At 60.1% G+C, this 27,484-nt stretch overlaps 1 protein-coding gene across 4 annotated transcripts in view; it reads left to right on the top strand.

Annotated features, from left to right (window-relative positions):
- The window catches only part of RNF144A (ring finger protein 144A), a 60,768-nt gene that overhangs the window by 1,832 nt on the left and 31,452 nt on the right, over positions 1-27,484 (top strand). The window contains exon 1 of one of the 4 annotated variants that reach the window (XM_080683023.1): positions 18,673-18,991. The exons of 2 other annotated variants lie outside the window; for them this stretch is intronic. The gene's annotated coding sequence lies outside the window, so the exon portion shown is untranslated. Of the gene's footprint in view, positions 1-18,672; positions 18,992-19,031; positions 19,089-27,484 lie in introns of those variants that run through there. One more of the 4 variants, XM_080683024.1, reaches the window with a different exon arrangement.

Raw genomic sequence — 27,484 nt, 5'->3', positions numbered from 1 at the left:
TGGACCCAGGTCCTCGTGGGAAAACGGGATGCAAATGACCTCATTCTGACAGCATGGAAAACGTCCCGATTTGGCCCAAATGGCGTTTGGGAGTTTATATGGTTATAACTCAGTTTTTTAAAAAAAAAAAAAAATGTTTTTATTGATTTCAGAGAGGGAGGGAGAGGGAGAGACAGAAACATCCATGACGAGGTAGAATCATGGATCGGCCGCCTCCTGCACGCCCCGCACTAGGGATCGAGGCCACAACCTGGGCCTGTGCCCTGATCGGGAATCGAACCGTGACCTCCTGGGTCATAGGTCGACGCTCCCTGAGCCACACCGGCCGGGTGGCAGTTTGTGTGTTTAAAGGAGCCTGGTCTCCTGCCAGTAACCTTGGGAGGGGAAGTGAAGAGGGTGACCTCAGTGCTGGGGCCCGAGCTGCGGGCGCGGAAGACGGATGCGGCACCCAGGCGCGCGGGGCTGGGACAGGAAACGGGAGCACGTCCAGGTTCCCACGCCGTGGGCTGTGCTGGGGCCAGGGCTCCGAGCCTGTGTGGTCCCACTAGGCGCCCCGGAGTGCGGCTTCCCTCGCCGTTTGAGACCCACACGGTTCAGCTGCAGCCGCTGAGGCCTCTCGGGGGGACGTGCCGCTCGGCGGGGCCAGGTGCTGTGGCTCAGAGTTTGGCCCTGCTGCTGCCTTCTCCTCCTCCTCCGGGAGCCTTTCTTACTTTTTAAAAAAATATATTTGTATTGATTTCCGAGAGGAAGGGAGAGGGGGAGAGAGAGAAACATCAGTGATGAGAGGGAATCCTGGATCGGCGGCCTCCTGCACCCCCCCACTGGGGATCGAGCCCACAGCCTGGGCATGTGCCCTGACCAGAATCGAACCCTGACCTCTTGGTTCCTAGGTCAGCGCTCAACCCCTGAGCCAGGCCGGCCGGGCCGGGAGCCTTCCTTTGTGGGAGAGGCAGGAGGAGGCCTGTCCCAGCAGGATCCCAGAGCGAGGCGGTCGGTGGTTTCCTTGCCCAGCCCCTCCTGGTGACGCGAGGACACGGTAGGCTCAGAGCCACGGTCAGGGACCCCGGCCACGAGAGGGCTACGCCGGCCCAGCCTGGCCTCTGCTCTCCTGGGCGCTCAGGACAGAGGGGACGGGGGCGGGGGGGGGGGGCGGTCAGCTGCCCGCGGGTCTAGGAGTCCCGGCCACCGAGGATGCTCTTCCCAGGCACCTGGTCAGGCAGGGACCCCGGATTCCCGGGGGGCGGGACAGCAGGGCAGCCCCGAGGCCAGAACAGAGTGGGTGCGGCTAAGGAAGACAGACGAGCCTCTCCGCGGTCACTAGGGTAACGTCCTGCCTGGGAAACCCAAGAACCGCGTGGAAGGAGCCTTTCTCGAAGCCTCGCGGCCACGTGAGGCCACAGTTCTGGGCCACCCCCCTCCCGGCGGCATTGCCCACACCTGGACGCCTCCTCCTAATTAAGGAAGAAGTTCCACGGGAGCCACTGCTCACCCTCCTGCTGGGCTCGGGGCTGAAGGATGGAGCCCGTGCCCCTCAGGACCCAGCTGTGGGACCCTGGTGCGTCTTCACCTCCCTGCGTGGCCCCAGCCTGCACGGTGGGGGCGGGTGGGGGCGGGTGGGGGCGGGTGGGGGCGGGTGGGGGCGGGTGTCGGCTCGGGACGCAGCCCTGGCTGGGAGGGGCAGGACCCCAGCCGTCCTGGGTCCTGTGGTCGTGTCAACAGCAGGCAGCACCCCCTCCAGCCTCGCGGACAGTGGCCTGCATTGCCGTCTGGAGGTGGCAGGTCGCGTGGGGCAGCCTGGGGTGTAAGGGGCGATGAGGCTGGCATGGCCTTGGCCTCGCCCTCGGGGGCTCTAGTCCAGCAGGGGAGACGAGCTGAGGGAAGGAGGTGCCCACCCCGGGGTGTGCCAGGCCTCCGTGAGGAAATGCCTGGCGGAGGCTGGCGTGCGTGAGGGGGGCTGTGCGGACGGGCAGGGCGGAGAGGGGGGGCTCGTGCTGGCAGAAGGGCCCAGAGGTGGGGACCACAGAGGGTTTGTTCCTGAGGACGTGGGGCGGTCAGGGCAGGGGGTGGGGACAGGCGGGCATGGGGCCGGCAGCCGACGAGGCTGGGGTGCCCTGGGGAGGGGAGGGAGGCGGCGGAGTTCCTAGAAAGAGGGTCGCCAGGTCAGCGCGGTGCGGGCGTGGGTTCCCGTGGTGCTTCCTGTGCGGGGACTTCCTGTGCGGGGTCTTCCTGTGCGGGGACTTCCTGTGCGGGGTCTTCCTGTGCGGGGACTTCCTGTGCGGGGACTTCCTGTGCGGGGTCTTCCTGTGCGGGGACTTCCTGTGCGGGGTCTTCCTGTGCGGGGACTTCCTGTGCGGGGACTTCCTGTGCGGGGTCTTCCTGTGCGGGGTCTTCCTGTGCGGGGACTTCCTGTGCGGGGACTTCCTGTGCGGGGACTTCCTGTGCGGGGACTTCCTGTGCGGGGACTTCCTGTGCAGAGCACCCTTTGTGTGGCTGCTCCGTCTCCCCTGAACCCTTTGGGTCCCCTGGTCGGGGCGGCCTGCAGGAGTCTTGCAGAGCGGCTGGGGGCGGCGGGGGGTGGCGGGGGCGGCTGGGGGGGCTGGGGCTGGGACGGCTGGGGGGGCTGGGGTGGCGGGGGCGGCTGGGGGGGCTGGGGGCTCCTGGAGCCGGGCGGATGGCTCTCTGAGTGAGAACCCGAGGAAGCGAACAGCCCCAGGATGGGTTCCTCAGCGCAGAGCGCCAGCCCGGGGTGGGGACGGGGAGCGAAAGGGCGCCCCGCAGACCTCAGAGCAGGCGCCAGGCCCTGGAAGCTGGGCCCACACGGTCCGTGTCTCCCCGATCGCTTGGCAGGCCCGTCCCCACCAGCGGGCAGCGGGGGGCGGCCGGAGAGGGCAGGAAGGGGTGTCTTGATTCCGTCAGCTCGGGGACCCCACGAACCGCCTCAGTGGTAGCCTCGTGCCTCCCCTCATGCTCACGCGCAGGCTTGGCTGCCGGAGTGCGCTGTGTCCCCCGTTCACGGGCTCCGGCCTGACCCCCGATGTGATGGGGTTTGGAGGCGGTGGGCGCCGTTATAAAGGGGACCCAGCCCCTCCGTCCCGTGGGGACACAGTGAGGTGCGGATCGTCAGCCGGGAAGAGCCCTCCCCAGCCCCGTGGGGACACAGTGAGGTGCGGACCGTCAGCCGGGAAGAGCCCTCCCCAGCCCCGATGGGGCACCTTGACTCGGGCTCCAGCCTCTGAAACTGGGAGAATAAAAGTCTTGCTGATAAGCCCCCCTCCCATCGGTGGGATGTTTGTCAAGACCGTCCGCCCGACGGGTGTGGCTCAGGGATTGAGCGTTGACCTGTGAACCAGGAGGTCAACGGTCAGGGCACAGGCCCGGGGTGCAGGCTCCATCCCCAGTAGCGGGGCGTGCAGGAGGCAGCCGATTCATGATTCTCTCTCATCATGGATGTTTCTCTCTCCCTCTCCCTCTCTGAAATCAATAAAAACATATTTTTAAAAAAAGATCATCCGAATAGGCTAAGACGGGCAGACACTCCTGGTCACACGCCACGTGGAGTGGGGCCCGCTCGATGGACCGCGTGGCAACTCGCTCATCTGCAAAGACCTGAACAAGGTCCCATCACAGGTGCTGGGGTTCGGAGTTCAACCCCCAACACCCACCCGCCAGGGTCGGTAGCCCGTGTTCGCATGGACGGACGTGTGTGTCGCTGTGCGTCTGGCCGGACAGAGCACCAGCAAGGCCCCGGGCCCAGGGTGTCCGTGTCCTCGGCGACGCGATGCTGAAGGTGTGGTGGCTGGCGCCGGTCCAGCGGCTCGGCGCTGTCACCGCGACCCGGATGCCCTGTGTGGCTTCGCCGTCCTTCGCTTGTTACCCTTTGCCCTCTGAGGGCGGCCCGGGGCCCAGGTGGCTCTCCAGCGCTGCGGGCTCCCGTGTCAGGTTGCAGGACAGGTCGGGGGGGGGGGTGGGGAGGTTGGGGCCGGCCCCCTCTGTCCCTATTATCAGGAAGGAACCGGCTTTTCCGGAGGCACCGCGAGGCTATCTCTTCATCTCCTTGGTCCGGGCTTCATGGCAACTCCCGGGAGCGAGAGAAGCGGAGACGGCGAGGCGGCGGGGGCCCCGGGACCGTCCTGGACAGGACTGGCCCCGTGTGGGCGAGGCAGACGGCGCGTTAATAAACTGTCCGCCTCGCCCCCCCTTGCGGGCGGGGTCCAGACCGCCGTGCCGTAAGCTGTGAGCATTTGCAGCTTGGGGTGCAGTGAGGGCCAGGACCTCACAGTCCTGCTGTGCTCAGCGCCGTGTCCCTTGGCACGGTGCCTGGCCCGTAGTAGGTGCTCGGTAAATGTCTGTTGAACGCATCGGGCATCTTTTCCCTTCAAACACATTCGAGTCCAGAAGCGATCTCACCCGTTCACATTCTTCCTTTCTGTCCCTTCGTGGGGCAGAAGCCTTTGGGAACGGGGGGGTTCGAAGGCAGATGGAGGAACGCACAGTGCGGGGGGGCGGGGGGGGCGGGGGGTGGCGAGAACGAGGTGGGGGGTGGTGGCCTGTAAGCGGCAGGACAGGTGTGAATCTGTCATTCATGGAAGTGGGATACAGAGGAGCCCCTTGTGCCCGCAACGTGGCGCAGTGCCCGTTTCTCCTGTTTGCAAACCAGCTCAACGTCCGCGGTGCGTGCTTTCCAACACGCTCACTACATCCTGCCCAGGCGCACCCTGTGCTTAAAGGAACGCGCCCTTCCCGCCAGGAGGGGCCGAGGGGCGCATCCCTTGTCTGTGAGTATTGTAATCACTCCGGATTCCTTCTCCCTTGGCCCGCAGCCCCGGGTCCTCGGCAGTGACCTTGTTCTCGCTCAGTCCCTGGCCACGGGCAGCCGGTCCAGCTTTGTCCGAGAGCAACGGCTCCGCCACTCCCCGGGGCCTTGTCTGTGCCCGCCAGGCGGGCGGGTAGGGCTGCGCCCTCAAGGACTGTGTGCATCTGGGGAGGGCAGGGCCTCTGGGTCAGCGGGGGCAGGCAGGCAGGCAGAGGGTGCGCCCCGAGAGCGGGCTGTCCGGGCGGTGGCCGCTGTCCCCCACGGGGCATTGAGCCCGTGGCTGGTGGCTGTGCCGAGGGCACTGGGTGGGAGAGGGGGAGGCAGGACGGCACCCCGGGACCCGGTGTGAGAACCTGCACCCGGACTGCGCGCTGACGGGGTGCAGCCCGGCTCTTGTCGGCGTAAGTGACACACGTGCTCACACGGCTTTTCCCGCGTGCTTTACCTCCTTGGCACCAGAACATGGATCCACACATGGGCTGGCACGTTGCCTGGGGCTGCGGGTCTGGAGGGACCGGGGAAAGTCTGTTTCTCTGTGGTCAGCAGGCTCTGGCCTCCTCTGTCCCCTGCAGGGGGCCGGCCGGTGCCGGGGAAGGGCCAGCAGCGGCCGGGACGGGTGCAGGCCGGGGCCGCCTCCTGCTGCGTTTTCCCTGCCGCCCTCCGGTTCCCCCCCGTCTCACCTTGAGTTCGGTGGGGACGCTGGGGAACCCTGCCCACGGGCTGGTGGGGCCCCACTTCCCTGCACCGCGGGTTACCAGACTCAGCTGTTCACGGGCTCAGCTCAGCTCGGTGTCAGTTCAGGTACAAAGCCCTCGGATGTGTTTTCTTAGGTGGAAAGCGAGGGCCTTGGGTTCGATGAAGTCACGTTTCTTTACAAAACTCCCCCCCCCCCGACCCCGTCCCATATCTTCCACCTCCCAGAGGGCTTCCCCTGAACGGTGTCATTTCCCCGCCCGCCTTCCAAGTCCAGCGCCCCCACCAGACCTTCCACGGAGCAGGTGCCACTGAGGACGGGCGGAGGGGCCTCCCCGCAGGCGTCTGTTCTTGGTGACCTCCGCCCCCGGCGCCCGGCCGGGCCACCTTGCCTTCCCTTAGAGACTGAGCACCCGGATGTCCGCTGGCGGCTCCTCCAGGACTCTGAAGGCTGAAGATCTAGCCCAGGGGTGGGCAAACTTTGTGACTCGAGGGCCACAATGGGTTCTTAAACTGGACTGGAGGGCCGGAACAAAAGCATGGATGGAGTGTGTGTGTGAACTAATATAAATTCAAAGTAAACATCATTACCTAAAAGGGTACGGTCTTTTTTTTTATTTCAATAGTTTTATTCATTTCAAACATTTTAACAAGAAGAATGTAAACACTAATTATTACAATTTGAAACTTCAAAAAATGGAGGAATCATAGCTCAATAACATACCTTATATTGAAGATGGCAAAGACAAAATAAAATTGCCTAACAAAGGAAAGGTACAAAAGCCTTTCAAATTAAACTTAAATATAATAAAATAATTTAAAACTAAAACAAATAGAAAAGAACAAACTGTGTAAACAGTAAATTAAACATTTTCTTTAGTGCAACTTCCAAATTATGCCCGGGACGTAGATGTAGATGGCAATGTAGACTGGGTTGGAAGGTTTTTGGTCTTTAAAACATCACCTTCAGTGGGAACAGTGTTGTTGGTCTCCTTTTTAGCGAATGCTCTGACACTGTGCTCTCCAGGGGTGTGTCTCCCTACATCACCACGATAACGTGTCTCCGCATTCCCAGGGTGATGTCGGGGGACGCGTCCGCGGGCATTACAAGGAGCCTCTGGAAGACGGAGAGGTTGTTCCTTCTACTGAATGGGGGATATAAATCCGCCCACTCAGAAGAAGGAGCTGCGGCCGTGTTTCCCGACGTTGCCATGTTAACACTGCTGCTGGTGAAGGAGCGGAGGGGAGAGCAAGAGAACCCTCCGCTCTTTCGGCTCCGCGGGCCGGATAGAACAGCCGAACGGGCCGGATCCTGCCCACGGGCCGTAGTTTGCCCACGGCTGGTCTAGGTGGATCTCCTGTGCCTGGCTGAGGCCACAGAGAGAGATCCAGACGGCAAGCTGAGCCTTTATTTTACAGTCAGAGGTAAACAAGGTAATTTACAATCTTCTTGTGAGTTTCCCTTGTTTTGGCAGCACTTGCTGCCCCTCCCACAGCCCATTATCTGCCCAGGAAGGACCTAGGTAACAGGTCAAGCTTAATGATGCGAAGGGGGCTGTGCCCTCCAAGCTGGGACTTGTTTGCGGCTTTGCCGGCAGGTCCGTCCGAGGCTTCACCCTGGAGCCGCTCCCTGCACCTTACGACATCCCCCAGCCCTCAGCGCAGTTCTGCGGTGATGACCACCTCGGGTCGCCCGATAGAAATCTTCGTGGTCCACGCGACGCTGTGAGTTTGTAATTGTTTTCTAAGGGGAATTGGGGACGAGGGACCTTTGCTGGACGATGACGCGCGCCCGCTGCGGGCAGGAAGCCTTTCGGCCTCCATCACGGCCTCGGCAGCAGGGCGGCTCCGGGGCCTCAGGACCGATGCCGACGTCTGTGCCTCGGGGGGGATTTCAGACGTCGCTCTGCGGGGACGGTAGCTCCAGGAAGTCATGGTAAATGTGGAGGAAAAGCATGCCGTGTGCACACACATCTCTCTCCTTTCCTTTTTAAAAAAGCAGTAGCCTCACGTGGACAGCTCGGGAATGCGGTTCATCGGACGCTGCCATTCGGTGGGGCTTCGGAGCTGTGGCCGCGGGGGGGGGGGGTGGGTTTGTTTCCGTCGCCCGGTGAGGGGAGAGCAGGGCTGAGGCCGGCCGTGTGCCGCAGGGACCATCACGCCTCCGGACGGGACTTTGCTGCTGCGTCTCGTTCCTTTACTGTGGTTACATTCATGTTGCGGAGAAATACATGATTTCACTTACCGTTTTCCTGGTTCGTGCTGCCTGCCAACACACACGTGTGATTACTCCGTAAGCAGCAACGCGTATTCCAACAAGGGGGTGGCGCTGGGCCGCGGTGGGCTTGGGGGAAAGGAGTGATTGGCCAAGAGGAAGCCTCCGCTTGTTAATGAACACACCACAGCCGTGCAAGGGCCCGCGTGTCCCCGGGAGGGGCCCCTTCCGGCTCGCTCCGCACGTGCCACCGCAAACCCCAGCGGTGACGGCCCCCGTGTCAGCGCAGGGCAGCGTGGCCCTGCCACGGCCAGGCCACCTCGCGCGGAGCCCCGTGGTGCCGTCACCGCCTGAGCTGAAGGCCACGAGACCTCAGGCCCCCCTCCCAGATGCTGCCGAGACCTTTTTTTTTTTTTAACATATATTTTTTTTTAAATATATTTTATTGATTTTTTACAGAGAGGAAGGGAGAGGGATAGAGAGCTAGAAACATCGATGAGAGAGAAACATCGATCAGCTGCCTCCTGCACACCTCCTACTGGGGATGTGCCCGCAACCAAGGTACATGCCCTTGACCGGAATCGAACCCGGGACCCTTCAGTCCGCAGGCCGATGCTCTATCCACTGAGCCAAACCAGTTTCGGCTGCCGCTGAGACCTTTAACCTGTTCTTGTCCCCATTTTGTCCATCTTACAGACGTCCTCAAACTACGGCCCGCGGGCCACCTGCGGCCCGCCGAAGACATGGATCCGGCCCGCCGGGTGCCGCTGCCTGTCCTGCTTAGCAGCCGACGCGTCCCGGGCCCGCAGTGCGCATAGGAATTTGTTCATAGTTTTCTTTTTAAACGATAGTCCGGCCCTCCCACGGTCTGAGGGACAGGGAACTGGCCCCCTGTTTAAAAAGTTTGAGGACCCCTGGTCTAGAAAGTGGGAACAGGCCGGGGGAGACTTCTTTCTTGGGGGCTCCTCTGAGGAGTCGATACATTAAAAGTCTTTAAAAAACTTCGAAGGCCGCCGAAACCGGTTTGGCTCAGTGGATAGAGCGTCGGCCTGCGGACTGAAGGGTCCCGGGTTCGATTCCGGTCAAGGGCATGTACCTGGGTTGCGGGCACATCTCCAGTGGGAGGCGTGCAGGAGGCAGCTGATCGATGTTTCTCTCTCATCGATGTTTCTAGCTCTCTATCCCTCTCCCTTCCTCTCTGTGAAAAAATCAATAAAATATATTTTAAAAAAAAACTTCGAAGGCCTAGGAACAGTTAAGCAGAAGCGTTGCAGGCCTCTCTGGGGGCAGATGGACGGGTGGCCCTTGGAGCTCCGGGGGCGGGAGGCAGCCAGGTGCCAGATGTGAGGAGCGGGGGGAGGAGGGGGGCTCTGGGAGTTCGGGCGGACGCTGCCTCGCGCTCAGATTCCATCTGGAAGCCATTTCCTGGTTGGATCGAATCCGGCCCTCCAGTCCGCACGGATGGGAAGCGAATCCGGCCCTCCAGTCCGCACGGATGGGAAGCGAATCCGGCCCTCCAGTCCGCACGGATGGGAAGTGAATCCGGCCCTCCAGTCCGCACGGATGGGAAGCGTTAGCCCCACCACGTGTGTTACTGTTCTCCGTGCCTTCGCAGCTCACGCGGGGACGGGACGGCTGCACGGAACGACGCCATCGCCCCTGCTTTCCGCACTTGCCTCCTCTGACCGAGGCTTTCCTCTGTTTCCGGCGAGAATGCCAGGAGCCCGTGGCGTTGCTGGTGGAGACAGCAGGCCCGTGGCCGTGGGCTGAGCTTGACCAGACCTTCTCCCGAGGGCTGCTGTAGCCGTCCTGACCGTCCGGGGCAGCCCCGCCCGAGGGTTGTCAGTGTGAGTGGTCCTTCACCCAACCGGCTCTGGACGTTGCTGTCGCTGACACTGCGCCGGCGTGTCTATGGCTTTTCCTCGGCTTGCCTTCGGGGAAGGTGGCTCTTCCCGAACGGGGAGCTCGGGTGTTAATCTTAGATCTTTCTTCCTCTCCGATACGTGCCTTTCGCTGCCCGCTGCTCATTTCGGTCGGCCGCGTTGTCATTTTCCCCGAGTTCACAATGTTCCCGGGCTCCCTGGAGGCGTGCTCTTGGGCCCGCGTGTTACTTACAGACGTGCTGTTTACCCTCCAGATATTTGGGGGTTTCCCAGCGATGTTCCGGCGAGTGGCTCCTGGCCGAGTCCCCTTATGATGGGGAAGCTTCCTTTGTCTGATTTCTGTTTTGTTTTGTGGTCTGCTTCACAGCCTGAAATGTTCCGCAGGAGCTAGGCCAGTGGTCGGCAAACTCCTTAGTCCACAGAGCCAAATATCAACAGGACAACGATTGAAATTTCTTTTGAGAGCCAAATTTTTTAAACTTAAACTTCTTCTGACGCCACTTCTTCAAAATAGACTCGCCCAGGCCGTGGTATTTTGTGGAAGAGCCACACTCAAGGGGCCAAAGAGCCACATGTGGCTCGTGAGCCACCGTTTGCCGACCACTGTCCTATATAATAATCCTATATAATAAAGAGGTAATATGCAAATTGACCCTTATGCTCTTGCATCACAAGATGGCCACCCCTATGTTGTCACAAGATGGCCGCCCCCACACTGTCACAAGATGGCCGGCAGGGGAGGGCAGTTGGGGGTGACCAGGCCTGCAGGGGAGGGCAGTTGGGGGCGACCGGGCCTGCAGGGGAGGGCAGTTGGGGGTGATCGGGCCAGCAGGTGAGGGCAGTTGGGGGCGACCAGGCCTGCAGAGGAGGGCAGTTGGGGATGATCGGGCCGGCAGGTGAGGGCAGTTGGGGGTGACCAGGCCTGCAGGGTAGGGCAGTTGGGGGTGACCAGGCCTGTAGGGAAGGGCAGTTGGGGGTGACCGGGCTGGCAGGGGAGGGCAGTTGGGGATGATCAGGCCGGCAGGGGAGCAGTTAGGTGTCAATCATGCCGGCAGGGGAGCAGTTAGGGGGCAATCAGGCAGGCAGGCAGGCAGGCAAGTGGTTAAGAGCCAGCAGTCCCAGATTGTGAGAGGGATGTCCGACTGCCGGTCCAACCCCCGCGGGATCGGGCCTAAACCGGCAGTCGGACATCCCCCGAGGGGTCCCAGATTGGAGAGGGTGCAGGCTGGGCTGAGGGACAACCCTTCCCCCCCAGTGCACGAATTTCATGCACCAGGCCTCTCGTATGTTATAATCCCCTAACCCATAGTTATTTTTGCTGTTAACCAGTCTTCTTCTTCGAAGTGTGTTTCTTCAGACAACATATAGGTAAGCCTTCCTTTTTTCTTCTCCGTCCTGGGAAATCTCTGTATTTTAACTGGCGTATTTAGACTGTTTGCCTTTAAAGTGATTATTGCTATCGGTGGTGACTATCTACCATGTTCGCCGTTGCTTTCTCTCTCTTGCCTTTGGCTTGTTTGCTGGTGTGGTTTCTGAAGGGAAATGGGATCCAGTTCTCTTCCTTCCTCCTCTAGGCGTCCAGTGCCTTTGGCCTTCGCGGTGGAGTGCGAGAGGCCCAGGTGAGCGTTTTGGGTGTTTATCCTCCTTGGGGGTCGGTGGACACCCTGAAGCTGCGGTTGGGTGTCTGTCATTGGCTTTGGAAAACCTCTGGCCATTCTTGCTTCCAATATTTTTCCGCTCCGTTCTCTCTCTCTCTTCCTTCTGATTTCCAATCACGCATATCTTGCACATTTTGAGATTACCTTGGGGGGGGGGTGTGTGTCTATATACATTCATTCTGTGGCTTGTTGTGGTTTGTCATCCAGGAATTTTCTGTTGCCCTCCGGTCCGGCTCCACTGATCTTCCTCTTGGCCGTGTTCCCTCTGTTGGTGACACACTGCGCCTCCGTGAGCCAGTTAATCAGTCTGGACCCTTTCTCCAGTCTGGACCCTGTCTTTATTCTGGCATTTACTGAGATCATTATTTTTTTAAAAATATTTTATTGGTTTTTTACACAGAGGGAAGGAGAGGGAGAGGGGGTTAGAAACATCGAGGAGAGAGAAACACCGATCAGCTGCCTCCTGCACACCCCTTACTGGGGATGTGCCCGCAACCCAAGGTCCATGCCCTTGACTGGAATAGAACCTGGGACCCTTCAGTCCACAGGCCGACGCTCTATCCACTGAGCCACAGCGGTCAGGGCTGAGATCATTATTTCTCATTCCATCTTTGTGCTTCTGTGACCCATTTAACTGTTGCATGTTGTCTGCCTTTTCCCTGAGAGCCCTTCGTGGGTTCATCATCGTCCTTGAGATCCTCTGTCTGGTGCTGGTAAGTCCCACGTGGGCGCCACGCCTCAGTCCGGTTCTGGTGCTCGCTCTGCCTCCGCGGGCTGTGACTTCCCCTGCCTGTTGGCGTGCCGTGTGGGCGGGTGCTGTTGTAGGTAGCTGAGCCTCAGGTAGTTGGTGGTAGGAACTAGGATTTCAGTGGGAAACGGCTACCTGGTGCTCTTCTTCCTGTTTAACTTGAAGGTTTTTTTTAAAAAATATATTTTATTGATTTTTTACAGAGAGGAAGGGAGAAGGATTGAGAGTTAGAAACATCGATGAGAGAGAAACATCCATCAGCTGCCTCCTGCACACCTCCCACTGGGGATGTGCCTGCAACCAAGGTACACGCCCTTGACCGGAATCGAACCTGGGACCCTTCAGTCCGCAGGCCAACGCTCCATCCACTGAGCCACACCGGTTAGGGCTAACTTGAAGGTTTTTCTTGTCACCACACACAGACCTGTCTTACTCCCTTTCAAAACTACACCGTCGAAGGGACTGTTTTCTAAGTGAGGTTCGCGTTCGAGATGGACGGCAGGGTGTGTCCCCGAGCCGTGTCCCCCATCCCAAAGAAATGGCTGTCTCGCTGGGTCACGCCTCTGTGATCAGAAGCCTTAGTCTGCGCCCCGTTCAGTGTCGCTGGGCCAGACAGCGGGTTCTTTGTAAGCCGGCTGATGCCTCCCCATCAGATGCACTTTTGCGAGTCATTTCTTGGACGCGGGCGACGGTCGAATTAGCCACACGCCCTCCGTCCCCGCGAGAGAACGAAGAAACAGCTCGTGTCACGAACTAACAGCCAGCGAGCGGGCGAAGGTGCTCCGGGCTGCCCTCTGACCAACAGCCCCGGCCCCCGAGGAGCAGCCCACGATGCCCCCGCCCCCGGAGCCGGCAGATGGGGAGACGCTGGGCCAGGGCCACGGGAACGCGAGACTGAGGGCCTCTGTCTCCCGCGTGCGAGCCGTTTGTGTGCAGGGCCCCTGAACAGAGGCAGCTTTATGGGGGCCGGACAAGACCTCCATTCATCTGCACGTCACATGGATCACGCGCGCGAAACCCTCCACGGCAGGCTGCGGACGCTGGCGCTCGCGGGGAGCTCTGGGGAGGTTCGAAGTTGGGGCTTGGAATTCAGCAGCAGCCACGAGACAGCCTCCACCCGGAGAGCGAGAGGCTGGGGAGGCCCGTGGGGGCTCCCCGTGTCCTGCGGGTCAGGCAGCGGAGGCGCGGGCTCTGCCTCCGGAGCAGGCGTCTGTGCTGGCCACCGGATGGCCACTGACAGTGGAAGGAGAGGGAGGGAGGGAGACGGGAGGAGAAGGAAGAGCTCGGGGCTCACCTGGTGGATGCCCAGCAGGCCCCATCCCGGAGCCCAGAATGCGGAGCCGGGGGCCCTTTGTGCGGGATGTTCATGCCGAGGCGGCGACACGCACTTACCTGTGGTATCGGCAGTCAGCGAGCGAGACACACAGCGCCTCGGTGAGCCAGTTAATCAGGAGTCGTTGATTGCGCGGCCCCGAGGGAGGTGTCCCCTCCAAATCTCTGAGCAAACAACTTACGGGAAGTTTCCCGTGTTTATACTTTCCCAGCCTCTTTGCAGACTTCACCAAGAGCTCAGTGTAGGTGATGGTTAATGAACGGTTTGCAGCCTTGAGTACATAGTGAGCTAACACTTGGCATGAGAATATGGTAGCTGTGGGCAAACTACGGCCCGCGGGCCGGATCCGGCCCGTTCGGCTGTTCTATCCGGCCCGCGGAGCCGAAAGAGCGGAGGGTTCTCTTGCTCTCCCCTCCGCTCCTTTACTTTGAATTTATATTAGTTCACACAAACACTCCATCCATGCTTTTGTTCCGGCCCTCCGGTCCAGTTTAAGAACCCATGGTGGCCCTCGAGTCAAAAAGTTTGCCCACCCCTGGAATATGGGAATTACTATCAATGTTAGTCTATTACCTTAGACGGCTAGCTTGCAAGGTCAGACAGTTAAGACTATCTTTTACTATTACTTAAACAAAAACAGTTATTTCACAGGATAAGGGACTATCTAAGAATAACGGAGCTGACCTACAGAATAAGGGGCTAAGAATAGCGGAGTTGACCTACAGAATAAGGGGCTGTCTGAGAATAACAGAGTTGACCTACAGAATAAGGGGCTGTCTGAGAATAACAGAGTTGACCTACAGAATAAGGGACTGTCTGAGAATAACAGAGTTGACCCACAGAATAAGGGACTAAGAATAACAGAGTTGACCCACAGAATAAGGGACTGTCTGAGAATAACAGAGTTGACCTACAGAATAAGGGACTATCTAAGAATAACAGCGTTGACCCACAGAATAAGGGACTGTCTGAGAATAACAGCGTTGACCTACAGAATAAGGGACTGTCTAAGAATAACAGAGTTGACCCACAGAATAAGGGACTATCTAAGAATAACAGAGTTGACCCACAGAATAAGGGACTGTCTGAGAATAACAGAGTTTACCCACAGAATAAGGGACTGTCTGAGAATAACAGAGTTGACCCACAGGATAAGGGACTGTCTGAGGTCCAGGTGTGCTGGGTCCAGGTGTGCGGGGTCCAGGTGTGCGGGGACTAACAAGTCCCTTATTCTGTAGGTCAACTCTGTTATTCTCAGAATAAGGGACTAAGAATAACAGAGTTGACCCACAGAATAAGGGACTGTCTAAGAATAACAGCGTTGACCCACAGAATAAGGAACTGAGAATAACAGAGTTGACCTACAGAATAAGGGACTGTCTAAGAATAACAGCGTTGACCCGCAGAATAAGGAACTGTCTGAGAATAACAGCGTTGACCCACAGAATAAGGGACTGTCTGAGAATAACAGAGTTGACCCACAGAATAAGGGACTGTCTGAGAATAACAGAGTTGACCCACAGAATAAGGGACTGTCTAAGAATAACAGAGTTGACCCACAGAATAAGGGACTGTCTAAGAATAACAGAGTTGACCCACAGAATAAGGGACTGTCTGAGAATAACAGAGTTGACCCACAGAATAAGGGACTAAGAATAACAGAGTTGACCCACAGAATAAGGGACTGTCTGAGAATAACAGAGTTGACCCACAGAATAAGGGACTGTCTAAGAATAACAGAGTTGACCCACAGAATAAGGGACTAAGAATAACAGAGTTGACCCACAGAATAAGGGGCTGTCTGAGAATAACAGAGTTGACCCACAGAATAAGGGACTGTCTAAGAATAACAGAGTTGACCCACAGAATAAGGGACTGTCTAAGAATAACAGAGTTGACCCACAGAATAAGGGACTGTCTGAGAATAACAGAGTTGACCCACAGAATAAGGGACTAAGAATAACAGAGTTGACCCACAGAATAAGGGACTGTCTGAGAATAACAGAGTTGACCCACAGAATAAGGGACTGTCTAAGAATAACAGAGTTGACCCACAGAATAAGGGACTGTCTAAGAATAACAGAGTTGACCTACAGAATAAGGGACTGTCTAAAAATAACAGAGTTGACCCACAGAATAAGGGACTGTCTGAGAATAACAGAGTTGACCCACAGAATAAGGGACTGTCTAAGAATAACAGAGTTGACCTACAGAATAAGGGACTGTCTAAGAATAACAGAGTTGACCCACAGAATAAGGGACTGTCTGAGAATAACAGAGTTGACCTACAGAATAAGGGGCTAAGAATAGCGGAGTTGACCCACAGAATAAGGGACTGTCTGAGAATAACAGAGTTGACCTACAGAATAAGGGACTGTCTAAGAATAACAGAGTTGGCCTACAGAATAAGGGGCTAAGAATAGCGGAGTTGACCCACAGAATAAGGGACTGTCTGAGAATAACAGAGTTGACCCACAGAATAAGGGACTGTCTAAGAATAACAGCGTTGACCCGCAGAATAAGGAACTGTCTGAGAATAACAGAGTTGACCCACAGAATAAGGGACTGTCTGAGAATAACAGAGTTGACCCACAGAATAAGGGACTGTCTGAGAATAACAGAGTTGACCCACAGAATAAGGGACTAAGAATAACAGAGTTGACCCACAGAATAAGGGGCTAAGAATAACAGAGTTGACCGACAGAATAAGGGACTGTCTGAGAATAACAGAGTTGACCCACAGAATAAGGGACTGTCTGAGAATAACAGAGTTGACCCACAGAATAAGGGACTGTCTAAGAATAACAGAGTTGACCTACAGAATAAGGGACTGTCTAAGAATAACAGAGTTGACCCACAGAATAAGGGACTGTCTGAGAATAACAGAGTTGACCCACAGAATAAGGGACTGTCTGAGAATAACAGAGTTGACCCACAGAATAAGGGGCTAAAAATAGCAGAGTTGACCCACAGAATAAGGGACTGTCTGAGAATAACAGCGCTGACCCACAGAATAAGGGACTGTCTGAGAATAACAGCGTTGACCCACAGAATAAGGGACTGTCTGAGAATAACAGCGTTGACCCACAGAATAAGGGACTGTCTGAGAATAACAGCGTTGACCCACAGAATAAGGGACTGTCTGAGAATAACAGCGTTGACCCACAGAATAAGGGACTGTCTGAGAATAACAGAGTTGACCCACAGAATAAGGGGCTAAGAATAGCAGAGTTGACCCACAGAATAAGGGACTGTCTGAGAATAACAGAGTTGACCCACAGAATAAGGGACTGTCTGAGAATAACAGAGTTGACCTACAGAATAAGGGACTAAGAATAGCAGAGTTGACCCACAGAATAAGGGACTGTCTGAGAAAGCAGAGTTGACCCACAGAATAAGGGACTAAGAATAACAGAGTTGACCCACAGAATAAGGGACTGTCTAAGAATAACAGAGTTGACCCACAGAATAAGGGGCTGTCTGAGAATAACAGAGTAGTTCAAACAGCAGTTTTCCGAAGGAGGGATTACCCGGCTTCATTCGTTATGTGATCTTCTGTGAGGTGCGCGGACAGGAATTCTTCTCTCTGGGTGTGTGTGAGCTCAGGGTCACACCCTCATCAAAACCTTCAGCTGGAAAGGCTCCGTTCCCTGGGCTGCAGTAAAGAAAATGGGGCCGGGGAGGGGCCAGGGGAAGAGGACGTGGATTTTCTACCGGCTTTCCTTTTTTTTTTAAATTCTAGAAAAGTTAGGGGTGTAAGCGTTTCCCTCACATGTGTGTTCACACGTCGGATTTATAGAAATTGCTGTCTACGACGCCTTTCCTTTTTTTGCTGTTCTGTCTTAGACACCAGCTCATACTGACACCTGGGGCGGTCTCGCTCATTCTCACTTACGGGGGTGACACTATATGTCTTCCTCCGTGTGTCCCCCTTCACGGCTCTTAAGTGGCTCCCCAGTGTTGGTGCCTGCCCAGTGTGCTGCCGAGAATGTGCTGTTCGTCACATATGACACCTGGGTGCCAGTCCGGCCATCGAGTAAATTCTCAGGGTGGGTGGCATATGTGGGTCCAAGGTCTGTATAGTTTATATTTTACCTACGTCCAAGTCATTTTCCAAATGGCATCCATTATTATATTCCCAAAAAAATAAGTGAAAGTCTTCCTTTACCACAGTCAACGATACTGAATTTTTATTCAGCCACATAGAATTTCTAGTCGTTGCTGATCAGATAGGTGAACTACGGCACCGTTCCAGGGGTCCTCAAACGACGGCCCGCGGGCCACATGCGGCCCGCCGAGGACATGGATCCGGCCCGCCGGGGGCCGCTGCCTGTCCTGCTTAGCGGCCGACGCGTCCCGGGCCCGCAGTGCGCATAGGAATTTGTTCATAGTTTTTTTTTAAACTATAGTCCGGCCCTCCCACAGTCTGAGGGACAGTGAACTGGCCCCCTGTTTAAACAGTCTGAGGACCCCTGGTTAGTCCATTTCTTTCATTGGGAGGCCCCGCGTCGCGTCCAATGTTTGTGTGTTGACGTGCATACAATTGATGAGGCGGGTGAGCGGCTGAAAGAACGTTCGGTGCGTGCTGGCACCAGGCTGGCTTTGCGGGGTGGTTTGTTCGCACTTGGACGCAGCAGCGTGAGGGCCGTGTGCTCCCTCCCCCTCCCCCCGCAGGCCGCTCTCTGAGCTCCGTGCCCTCCTGTTTCCCAGGTGCTCGGTGGCCTGCGGGCCGTGACACGCTGCGGTGCCCAGAGACCTTGCCCCACTTCTCCACACGCGTGACCGGGCATGAGGGGAGGAGCCCGCGGAGGCACCGCTGCACACGGGCACACCTGAACACCAGCACACCTGGACCCAGCACATCTGGACCCAGCACACCTGGACCCAGCACACCTGGACCCAGCACACCTGGACCCTGCACACCTGGACCCAGCACACCTGAACACCAGCACACCTGGACCGCGCACATCTGGACCCAGCACACCTGGACCCTGCACACCTGGACCCCGTATACCTGAACACCAGCACACCTGGACCCAGCACACCTGGACCCCGCACATCTGGACCCAGCACACCTGGACCACGCACACCTGGATCCCGCACACCTGGACCCAGCACACCTGGACCCTGCACACCTGGACCCAGCACACCTGAACACCAGCACACCTGGACCGCGCACATCTGGACCCAGCACACCTGGACCCTGCACACCTGGACCCCGTATACCTGAACACCAGCACACCTGGACCCAGCACACCTGGACCCCGCACATCTGGACCCAGCACACCTGGACCACGCACACCTGGATCCCGCACATCTGGACCCAGCACACCTGGACCCTGCACACCTGGACCCAGCACACCTGAACACCAGCACATCTGGACCCAGCACACCTGGACCCAGCACACCTGAACACCAGCACACCTGGACCGCGCACATCTGGACCCAGCACACCTGGACCCTGCACACCTGGACCCCGCATACCTGAACACCAGCACACCTGGACCCAGCACACCTGGACCCCGCACATCTGGACCCAGCACACCTGGACCCCGCACACCTGGATCCCGCACACCTAGACCCAGCACACCTGGACACCAGGATTTGGCCAGAAGACAGTCGTCTCCTCCTCCCCGGCCTTCTCAGAGGTAACTTGGCATTCGGAAGGTTTGAATTGGCAAAGCTTCGTCGCCGTCTTCTTAGTGGAATCGCAGGCCGTTGCCGGGGAAGACGGAAGGCCTACCAGTAAGTGCGTCTCCACACCACACGAGCCGCACCATAGGAGCGTGGCCCAGCCCCGTCCCGATGACTGTGAGGCTGGACCTCGGCACAGTGTGTGTGCTGTTACGGTGACGTTTGTACAGATCCCCACGCAGGGCTCACGCCCGGCTCCTCACAGCCTGGGGGCGCGGTGCCGGTGCCGTAGACCTGGGGGCGCGGTGCCGGTGCCGTAGACCTGGGGGCGCGGTGCCGGTGCCGTAGACCTGGGGGCGCGGTGCCGGTGCCGTAGACCTGGGAGTGTGCCGGTGCCGTAGACCTGGGAGTGTGCCGGTGCCGTAGACCTGGGGGCGCGGTGCCGGTGCCGTAGGCCTGGGGGCGCGGTGCCGGTGCCGTAGACCTGGGAGTGTGCCGGTGCCGTAGACCTGGGAGTGTGCCGGTGCCGTAGACCAGGGGGCGCGGTGCCGGTGCCGTAGACCAGGGGGCACGGTGCCAGTGCCGTAGACCTGGGAGTGTGCCGGTGCCGTAGACCTGGGGGCGCGGTGCCGGTGCCGTAGACCTGGGGGCGCGGTGCCGGTGCCGTAGACCTGGGGGCGGTGCCGGTGCCGTAGACCTGGGAGTGTGCCGGTGCCGTAGACCTGGGAGTGTGCCGGTGCCGTAGACCAGGGGGCGCGGTGCCGGTGCCGTAGACCTGGGGGCGCGGTGCCGGTGCCGTAGACCTGGGGGCGGTGCCGGTGCCGTAGACCTGGGAGTGTGCCGGTGCCGTAGACCTGGGAGTGTGCCGGTGCCGTAGACCAGGGGGCGCGGTGCCGGTGCCGTAGACCAGGGGGCGCGGTGCCGGTGCCGTAGACCAGGGGGCGCGGTGCCGGTGCCATAGACCAGGGGGCGCGGTGCCGGTGCCGTAGACCTGGGGGCGCGGTGCCGGTGCCGTAGACCTGGGGGCGGTGCCGGTGCCGTAGACCTGGGAGTGCGGTGCCGGTGCCGTAGACCTGGGAGTGTGCCGGTGCCGTAGACCTGGGGGTGCGGTGCCGGTGCCGTAGACCTGGGGGCGCGGTGCCGGTGCCGTAGACCTGGGAGTGTGCCGGTGCCGTAGACCTGGGGGCGCGGTGCCGGTGCCGTAGACCTGGGGGCGCGGTGCCGGTGCCGTAGGCCTGGGGGCGCGGTGCCGGTGCCGTAGACCTGGGAGTGTGCCGGTGCCGTAGACCTGGGAGTGTGCCGGTGCCGTAGACCAGGGGGCGCGGTGCCGGTGCCGTAGACCAGGGGGCGCGGTGCCGGTGCCGTAGACCAGGGGGCGCGGTGCCGGTGCCGTAGACCTGGGGGCGCGGTGCCGGTGCCGTAGACCTGGGGGCGCGGTGCCGGTGCCGTAGACCTGGGAGTGTGCCGGTGCCGTAGACCTGGGAGTGTGCCGGTGCCGTAGACCTGGGGGTGCGGTGCCGGTGCCGTAGACCTGGGGGCGCGGTGCCGGTGCCGTAGACCTGGGAGTGTGCCGGTGCCGTAGACCTGGGGGCGCGGTGCCGGTGCCGTAGACCTGGGGGCGCGGTGCCGGTGCCGTAGACCAGGGGGCGCGGTGCCGGTGCCGTAGACCTGGGGGCGCGGTGCCGGTGCCGTAGACCTGGGGGCGCGGTGCCGGTGCCGTAGACCTGGGGGCGCGGTGCCGGTGCCGTAGACCTGGGGGCGCGGTGCCGGTGCCGTAGACCAGGGGGTGTGCTGGTGCCGTGGACCAGGGAGCGTGGTGCCGGTGCCGTAGGCCTGGGGGCGCGGTGCCGGTGCCATAGACCTGAGGGCGCGGTGCCGGTGCCGTAGGCCTGGGGGCGCGGTGCCGGTGCCGTAGACCAGGGAGCAGGGTAGGAATACCAGAGGGTGCGTCTTGGGCCTGACCGGCTCCCTCGTTCATGGAGAGCGTGCGGGCTGGGCCCCTGGCTGTGCGGGCGCTCTTCTGACTCGGGATCCAGGGACACAGACACGAGCCCTGCTCTCGGCGTGCGTGGGGGGGTGGGGAGGGGACAGGCAGGGAGGGACAGGCCGACACCACGGGCAGCGTGAAGCAGCAGGGGACACGCGGTGTTCCGTAGCATTGTGGAGGAGAGAAGAAGGGGACGGCGTTGGGAGCGCCGGGCAGGGCGTAGCTTTAAATGGAAGGGGCCGGGAGCTCTCGCCGGGAAGGCGACATTGACCATGGATTTAAGGAGCGTGGGAAGCTGGGAGCTGCTGTTTAGTGTCGGGAGCAGGAGTGTTGCAGGGAGAAGAAGGCAGGGCCGGGGCAGTGGCCCCACCACACCAGCGAGTGGGCGGGGCAGCGTCGGGGGCGGGGAGGGGGGGCTGGGAGGGGTGTGGGAGCAGTGAGCCCGGGGCCTGTCCTCAGGGCTGGCAGGAACCCCTTACCTGGCCTTGCTGATTCTTGGGGGAAGCCTAGGTTTTACGATGGGCAGTGGGCGCAGGGTTGAAGCAGAGGGGGGATGGGATTTGCACCCACTTTCACGGGCTCGCCCCGGCCTCTGCGTTGGTGATAGCGCAGGCGGGTGGGGGCAGGGGGAGGGTCAGAGGACAGTTAGAGGCCATGGGAGAGCTCCATTGACGCCCTGGGCGGTTCAGACGACAGAGAGCGGGCCTGCTCCCCCGCGAGCCGGGGAGGTGGGGAACGGGGCCCCGTTCTGGGTGCGTCTGCGGATCGGCCCTGGGCTCCTGGCAGAGGCGGCGTGGGAGGAAGTGTGGGTGGTGTCGTGGGTTTCAGATGAAGCTGTCGCCGCCTGCGGTGGGCAAGTCTGCAGGTGGCGACGGTCTAGGCGCCGAGAGAGCGGAAGCTCCGTTTGGAACGTGTCGCGTTGGAGACGATGGGACCCCCACGGGGCGGCGGCTGTACCCACATGCGCGCTGGAGACAGTGGTCGGGCTAGAAACGCAGTGGGAGTCGTGGGGTGACGGTGAAAGGGTGAGATGAGATGAGATCCCAGTGAAAGGAGAAGGTGGGGGGTCTGGGCCCTGGGACCTTCCCGATTCGTGAGGTCCAGAGGCAAAGCCAGCAGAGGAGACCCAGGGGGGACGGACCGAGAGGCGGTGTCCCCGAGTGTGGCTGTGGGGAGTCCCAGGAAATGGCCCCTGGCGGGCGGGGCGAGGAACTGTGTCCTGATGGGCCGGGTGAGCCAGGGCGGGGCGCTGGGCGTTGGCTGCGCGCCGGCAGCTTAGCGGTGGCTTTGGCAAACACAGTAAAATGCCGTGTGGGTCCGGCGGCTGCGGCAGCACGCCCCACTGGTGTGGGTTTGGGGGGAGGGGTGGAGGGGAGCATCGGGGACACGGATTGCTGCCACCGCTTCCGAGAGGGGAGCCGGGCAGGGGCTAAATGAGGCCACGGGATTGTGTTTCTGTGGGAGCGTTAGCCATTTGCTTTTTTACTTTTATTTTTATATATTTTTTTTACGTTTATTTCTTAATGATGTCAGAGAGGAAGGAAGAGGGAGAGAGAGAAACATCAGTGACGAGAGAGAATCATGGATCGGCTGCCTCCTGCACGCCCCACCCTGGGGATCGGGCCCAAAACCTGGCATGTGGCCTTGACCGGGAGTCGGACCGGGACCTCCTGGTTCCTGGGTCGATGCCCACCCCCTGAGCCCACCAGCCGGGCGTTGGCAGTATATGCACACGCTGGTGGGAATGACGGGGCCGCTGGGGGCCGAGGGTCGCCAGGAGTGGTTCTTTAGTGGAGGGAGAGGTGCGTCTGGCAAAGGTGGGGTTGTGGATGCCGGGGGACGCAGACAGTTCCTGGGGGGATGGACGGTGACGGACGCGTGGGTGCCGGCCTGGGGCCCTCAGAGCAGGAGGCTGTGGGGTCTTCCGGTGGCTTCTGTTTTTCTTTGTGAAATGGAAACAAAGTCATGGCCGAGGAGGGGGCTCACGGTTTGGGGGGGCGAGGGGAGGCGTGGGAAGTCCTCTAGAAAGAGGGTGCACGGAGGGGTCGCCTGGCTGCTTTAAACGCCCCGGAACGGGGAGGCCGCGACTGGAACGGCCTCGATGCGTGAGTGTGTATTTCTCTAGCTCGGGAGGTCAGGGGCTGCTGTACCCCGTGGCCAAGCAGAGGGGGCCCCGTGAGAGGCTGGTCCGAGGGGACCGCTGCTCAGGGCGTTCACTGTTCCGGGGGGTGGGGGCGGGGAGGAGGGAGACATCTCCTGGGGTGTAAGAAGGTCACTGCAGCTCCTCGTGCAGCCCCTGCAGGCCCCTGGCGCTCACCTGCCCCTCGCTGCCCTCCCCCAGCCTGTCTGCAGCAAATGCCAGGCCTGCAGCAGCGCCGGCTCCCTCGCTCCCTCCTTACAGACTCGTGTGGGCGAGGCCGACCCCCCAGACAGGGAGCCTGAGGCGGGGCCTGCACTGTTTCCCGGTGCCGAGGCTTACAAGACGTCTCCATGGACAGAGCCACCGGCACCTCGTTCTGTGGTCCCAGGAGCGACGTCTGAGAGTTTTGTTTTCCTCGAGTGGAGAACGTGACGAGTAAAAAAAAAACAAACCGAAAGCAATCTTCGGTGAATCTGGGGCCTTGGCCTGGCTCAGCCCCGGGGCCGCGGCGTCTGCACAGCCCGCCCCGTCCCTGGCCCTGCAGCTCAGGTCGCTCGGCTCCGACCAGAACGGAAACGGTCAGCAACTGCTCAGTTCTCGGCCTCGAGCGGCCGAGGGGGCCGGCCAGCGATACTTTCCGATTTCCAGGGGCCGTTCTGAGACGCCGTGGCCGCAGGTTCGGTGAAAATAAAGCGTGAAAACCACAGGTATCTCCATTGCAGTTTCTCTGTTTTTCACTTTTAGTTCCTTGTTCCCTTTTCATTTGGTTCGAGCGCCCGGGTCAGTCTCCTGTGTGTGCTGGGGTGGGCTCCGCCCTCTGGTCTCAGGAGCCGGAGCCGCTCAGCGTGCCCACGCCCGCTGGGAGCGGCAGGGAGGCCGCAGGCGGGAGGCAGGATAGGACCCCCTCCCTGGGATGGGTGATGTCCACAGACACACTGGGCAGCGGACATTCACCGCGCACCTGTCATCGGCAAGGTCACCTGTCATCTGGAAGGTCATCTGTCCTTGGCAAGGTCCCCTGTCATCTACAAGGTCACCTGTCTGTCATCGGCAAGGTCACCTGTCATCTATAAGGTCCCCTGTCATCGGCAAGGTCACCTGTCATCTCTAAGGTCCCCTGTCATCTGCAAGGTCACCTGTCAGTCATTGGCAAGGTCCCCTGTCATCTGCAAGGTCACCTGTCTGTCATCGGCAAGGTCCCCTGTCATCGGCAAGGTCACCTGTCATCTCTAAGGTTCCCTGTCATCGGCAAGGTCACCTCTCTGTCATCTGCAAGGTCACCTGTCAGTCATCGGCAAGGTCACCTGTCTATCATCGGCAAGGTCCCCTGTCATCGGCAAGGTCACCTGTCATCTCTAAGGTCACCTGTCATCTCTAAGGTCCCCTGTCATCTGCAAGGTCACCTGTCAGTCATCGGCAAGGTCCTCTGTCATCTGCAAGGTCACCTGTCTGTCATCGGCAAGGTCCCCTGTCATCTGCAAGGTCACCTCTCTGTCATCTACAAGGTCACCTGTCAGTCATCTACAAGGTCACCTGTCAGTCATTGGCAAGGTCACCTGTCAGTCATCGGCAAGGTCACCTGTCAGTCATCTACAAGGTCACCTGTCAGTCATTGGCAAGGTCACCTGTCTGTCATCGGCAAGGTCCCCTGTCATCTGCAAGGTCACCTGTCTGTCATCGGCAAGGTCCCCTGTCATCTGCAAGGTCACCTGTCTGTCATCGGCAAGGTCCCCTGTCATCTGCAAGGTCACCTGTCAGTCATCGGCAAGGTCCTCTGTCATCTGCAAGGTCACCTGTCATCTCTAAGGTCCCCTGTCATCTGCAAGGTCACCTGTCATCTCTAAGGTCCCCTGTCATCTGCAAGGTCACCTGTCATCTCTAAGGTCCCCTGTCATCTGCAAGGTCACCTGTCAGTCATCGGCAAGGTCACCTCTCTGTCATCTGCAAGGTCACCTGTCTGTCATCGGCAAGGTCACCTGTCAGTCATCTACAAGGTCACCTGTCTGTCATCGGCAAGGTCACCTGTCTGTCATCGGCAAGGTCACCTGGGATCTGCAAGGCTGTGCGCTCGGGCCATGAGGGAGGAACGAGGAAACGGCCACTCTGCTTTCATGCTTTTCTCTGACCGATGTGAACCGCGGAGGGTGCGGGCACAGACACAGCCAAGCCGAGGCGCGGGGGGCTGGGTGTGAGCGCACCCTCACCTCCCCGCTGAGCCCTGTGGCGCCTGCACAGGAGAGGTGCCAGGACAGCCTGAGCAGACAGACCCTCAGGCCACGTGGTCTGGACCCTCGGGGTCGGGAGCCACAGCCATGGACCCCGTGAAGGGCGGTGACAGGGTTAAAAGCTCACACACACGGACAAGGCGTGTTTTGAGCCCATCTGAGCAGAAGCCCTGAGAATAGTCAACGCCCCTCCCCGGCCCAGACCCTGCAGGGTATCCTGTGGGGGCCGGAGGCCGCGGGTCCTGCTCCTTCAAGGCTGAACAGCAGCCCCTAGGTAAACGCCCCTCTTCTCTGTCCGTCCATCTGTCCGCCGACGCCGGGCGTGTCCGCATCTCGGCCACTGTGACAGGCTGTGGTGGCCACGGCACAGACCCCCGGTTCCCGGTAGCGAGTTCGCTGCCTTTGCATCACACCCGGACGGGCCGCGGGGTCGGCGGCGGTGCCACGTCCAACGTTGTGAGGAGACGCCAGGCCGTGCCAGCTCCATCCCGCAGACGGCGCAGGCCCCACAGACGGTCCCGCCCCGCAGCCTCGCCAGCACTGACGTGCCGTGCCATCGTGATGACGGTCGTCCCGACGGGTGTGGCGGTGCCGGGTGTGGTCCTGATTTGCATTTCCCTGATGATGCGTGATGTCGCGCAGCTTTCTGCACACCTGCGGGCCATCTGACTGTCTTCTTTGGAAAAGTGTCCGTTCAGGTCCTTCCCCCTTTTTTCCGTTTGGCCACGGGAAGCCGATGAGAGGCGCCGTGGGGCGGCGGAGCCAGCTCAGCACGGGCATTCAGGGGACCGCGGGGGACCCAGCGTGGCCGCTTCCTGCCCCAGGAGCTCGCGCACGCAGGAACTCGCAGTGCGTGGGTTTCTTCCCGTGAGCGGGAAGCCGTCCCCGGTGGGGAGCGGGAAGCCGTCCCCGGTGGGGAGCGGGAAGCCGACCCCGGTGGGGAGCGGGAAGCCGTCCCCGGTGGGGAGCGGGAAGCCGTCCCCGGTGGGGAGCGGGAAGCCGTCCCCGGTGGGGAGCGGGAGGCCGACCCCGGTGGGGAGCGGGAAGCCGTCCCCGGTGGGGAGCGGGAAGCCGTCCCCGGTGGGGAGCGGGAAGCCGTCCCCGGTGGGGAGCGGGAAGCCGACCCCGGTGGGGAGCGGGAAGCCGTCCCCGGTGGGGAGCGGGAAGCCGTCCCCGGTGGGGAGCGGGAAGCCGTCCCCGGTGGGGAGCGGGAGGCCGACCCCGGTGGGGAGCGGGAGGCCGTCCCCGGTGGGGAGCGGGCGTGCCTGTGTGCTTCCCAAGGTACAACCGTCGTTGGATGTCGGGGCCTCGGAGACTCACACCTAAAGGGCCCGTTTTAACTTGTCACGTAGGAAACCACGAGTCTGTGCCTGGGAAAACGGCAGTTTAAGAGAACAGACTCGCAGAGGCAGGCGTTCCAGTCCCTGTACGAGCCTTGGCAGACCTGAGTGACGAGAACCCTTCCAGTAAAGAAGGCGCACGTCTTGCTGTCATCGGAGCGCCGCCAAGTTCCGAGGGCAGTCATTCCAAGCGGACGCGGAATCTTGCAAGGAGCAGGAAAAACATAAACATGGGGAGGGGGGCGGGGGCTCCCTCGAAATCAGACAAAAGCAGTTAAAGAAAAATACAGGCCGCTAACCTCACTCGTGAGTAAAGAAACGGAAATTTAAAACAAACTACGAGCCAAGAGAACCCAGATGTTCATCCGATGTGTGTTTGGGAAGAAAAATACAACACCGGCTGTCAGACAAGCTCGCTCCGTCCTGGGGGCGCGCACCGGAGGGGCTCCGGCGGGAAGGGGGGGCCGTGTGACCGTCCCAAGGACGAAGAGCCGCCTTTGGTAACCCAGCGCGCCTCGGTGATGAAAATCATAAAACCCAACGCCGCAAACAGACATAGGGCACGCCCGTGACCTGACGGGCACCAACGGGAAGCCGAGGCCACTCAGGCTGGTGGGGCAGGACCGGTTCCACGCTCTGGGCCCCTGCAGGCCCTCCTGCTGCCAAACCCTCCCCCTCCCCTCCCCTCCCCCTCCCCCCCAGGAGGAGACACAGCTGGGAAGTGGTGCGCTCGCCCCCGCCTCCCCCTCCCCCTTCCCCCTCCCCTCCCCCTTCCCCCTCCCCTCCCCCTTCCCCCCCTCCCCCCCAGGAGGAGA

Source organism: Plecotus auritus (assembly GCF_963455305.1).
Source record: "Plecotus auritus genome assembly, chromosome: 8".
Lineage (NCBI taxonomy): Eukaryota > Metazoa > Chordata > Mammalia > Chiroptera > Vespertilionidae > Plecotus > Plecotus auritus.
This window is presented reverse-complemented; position numbering and strand designations above follow the sequence as displayed.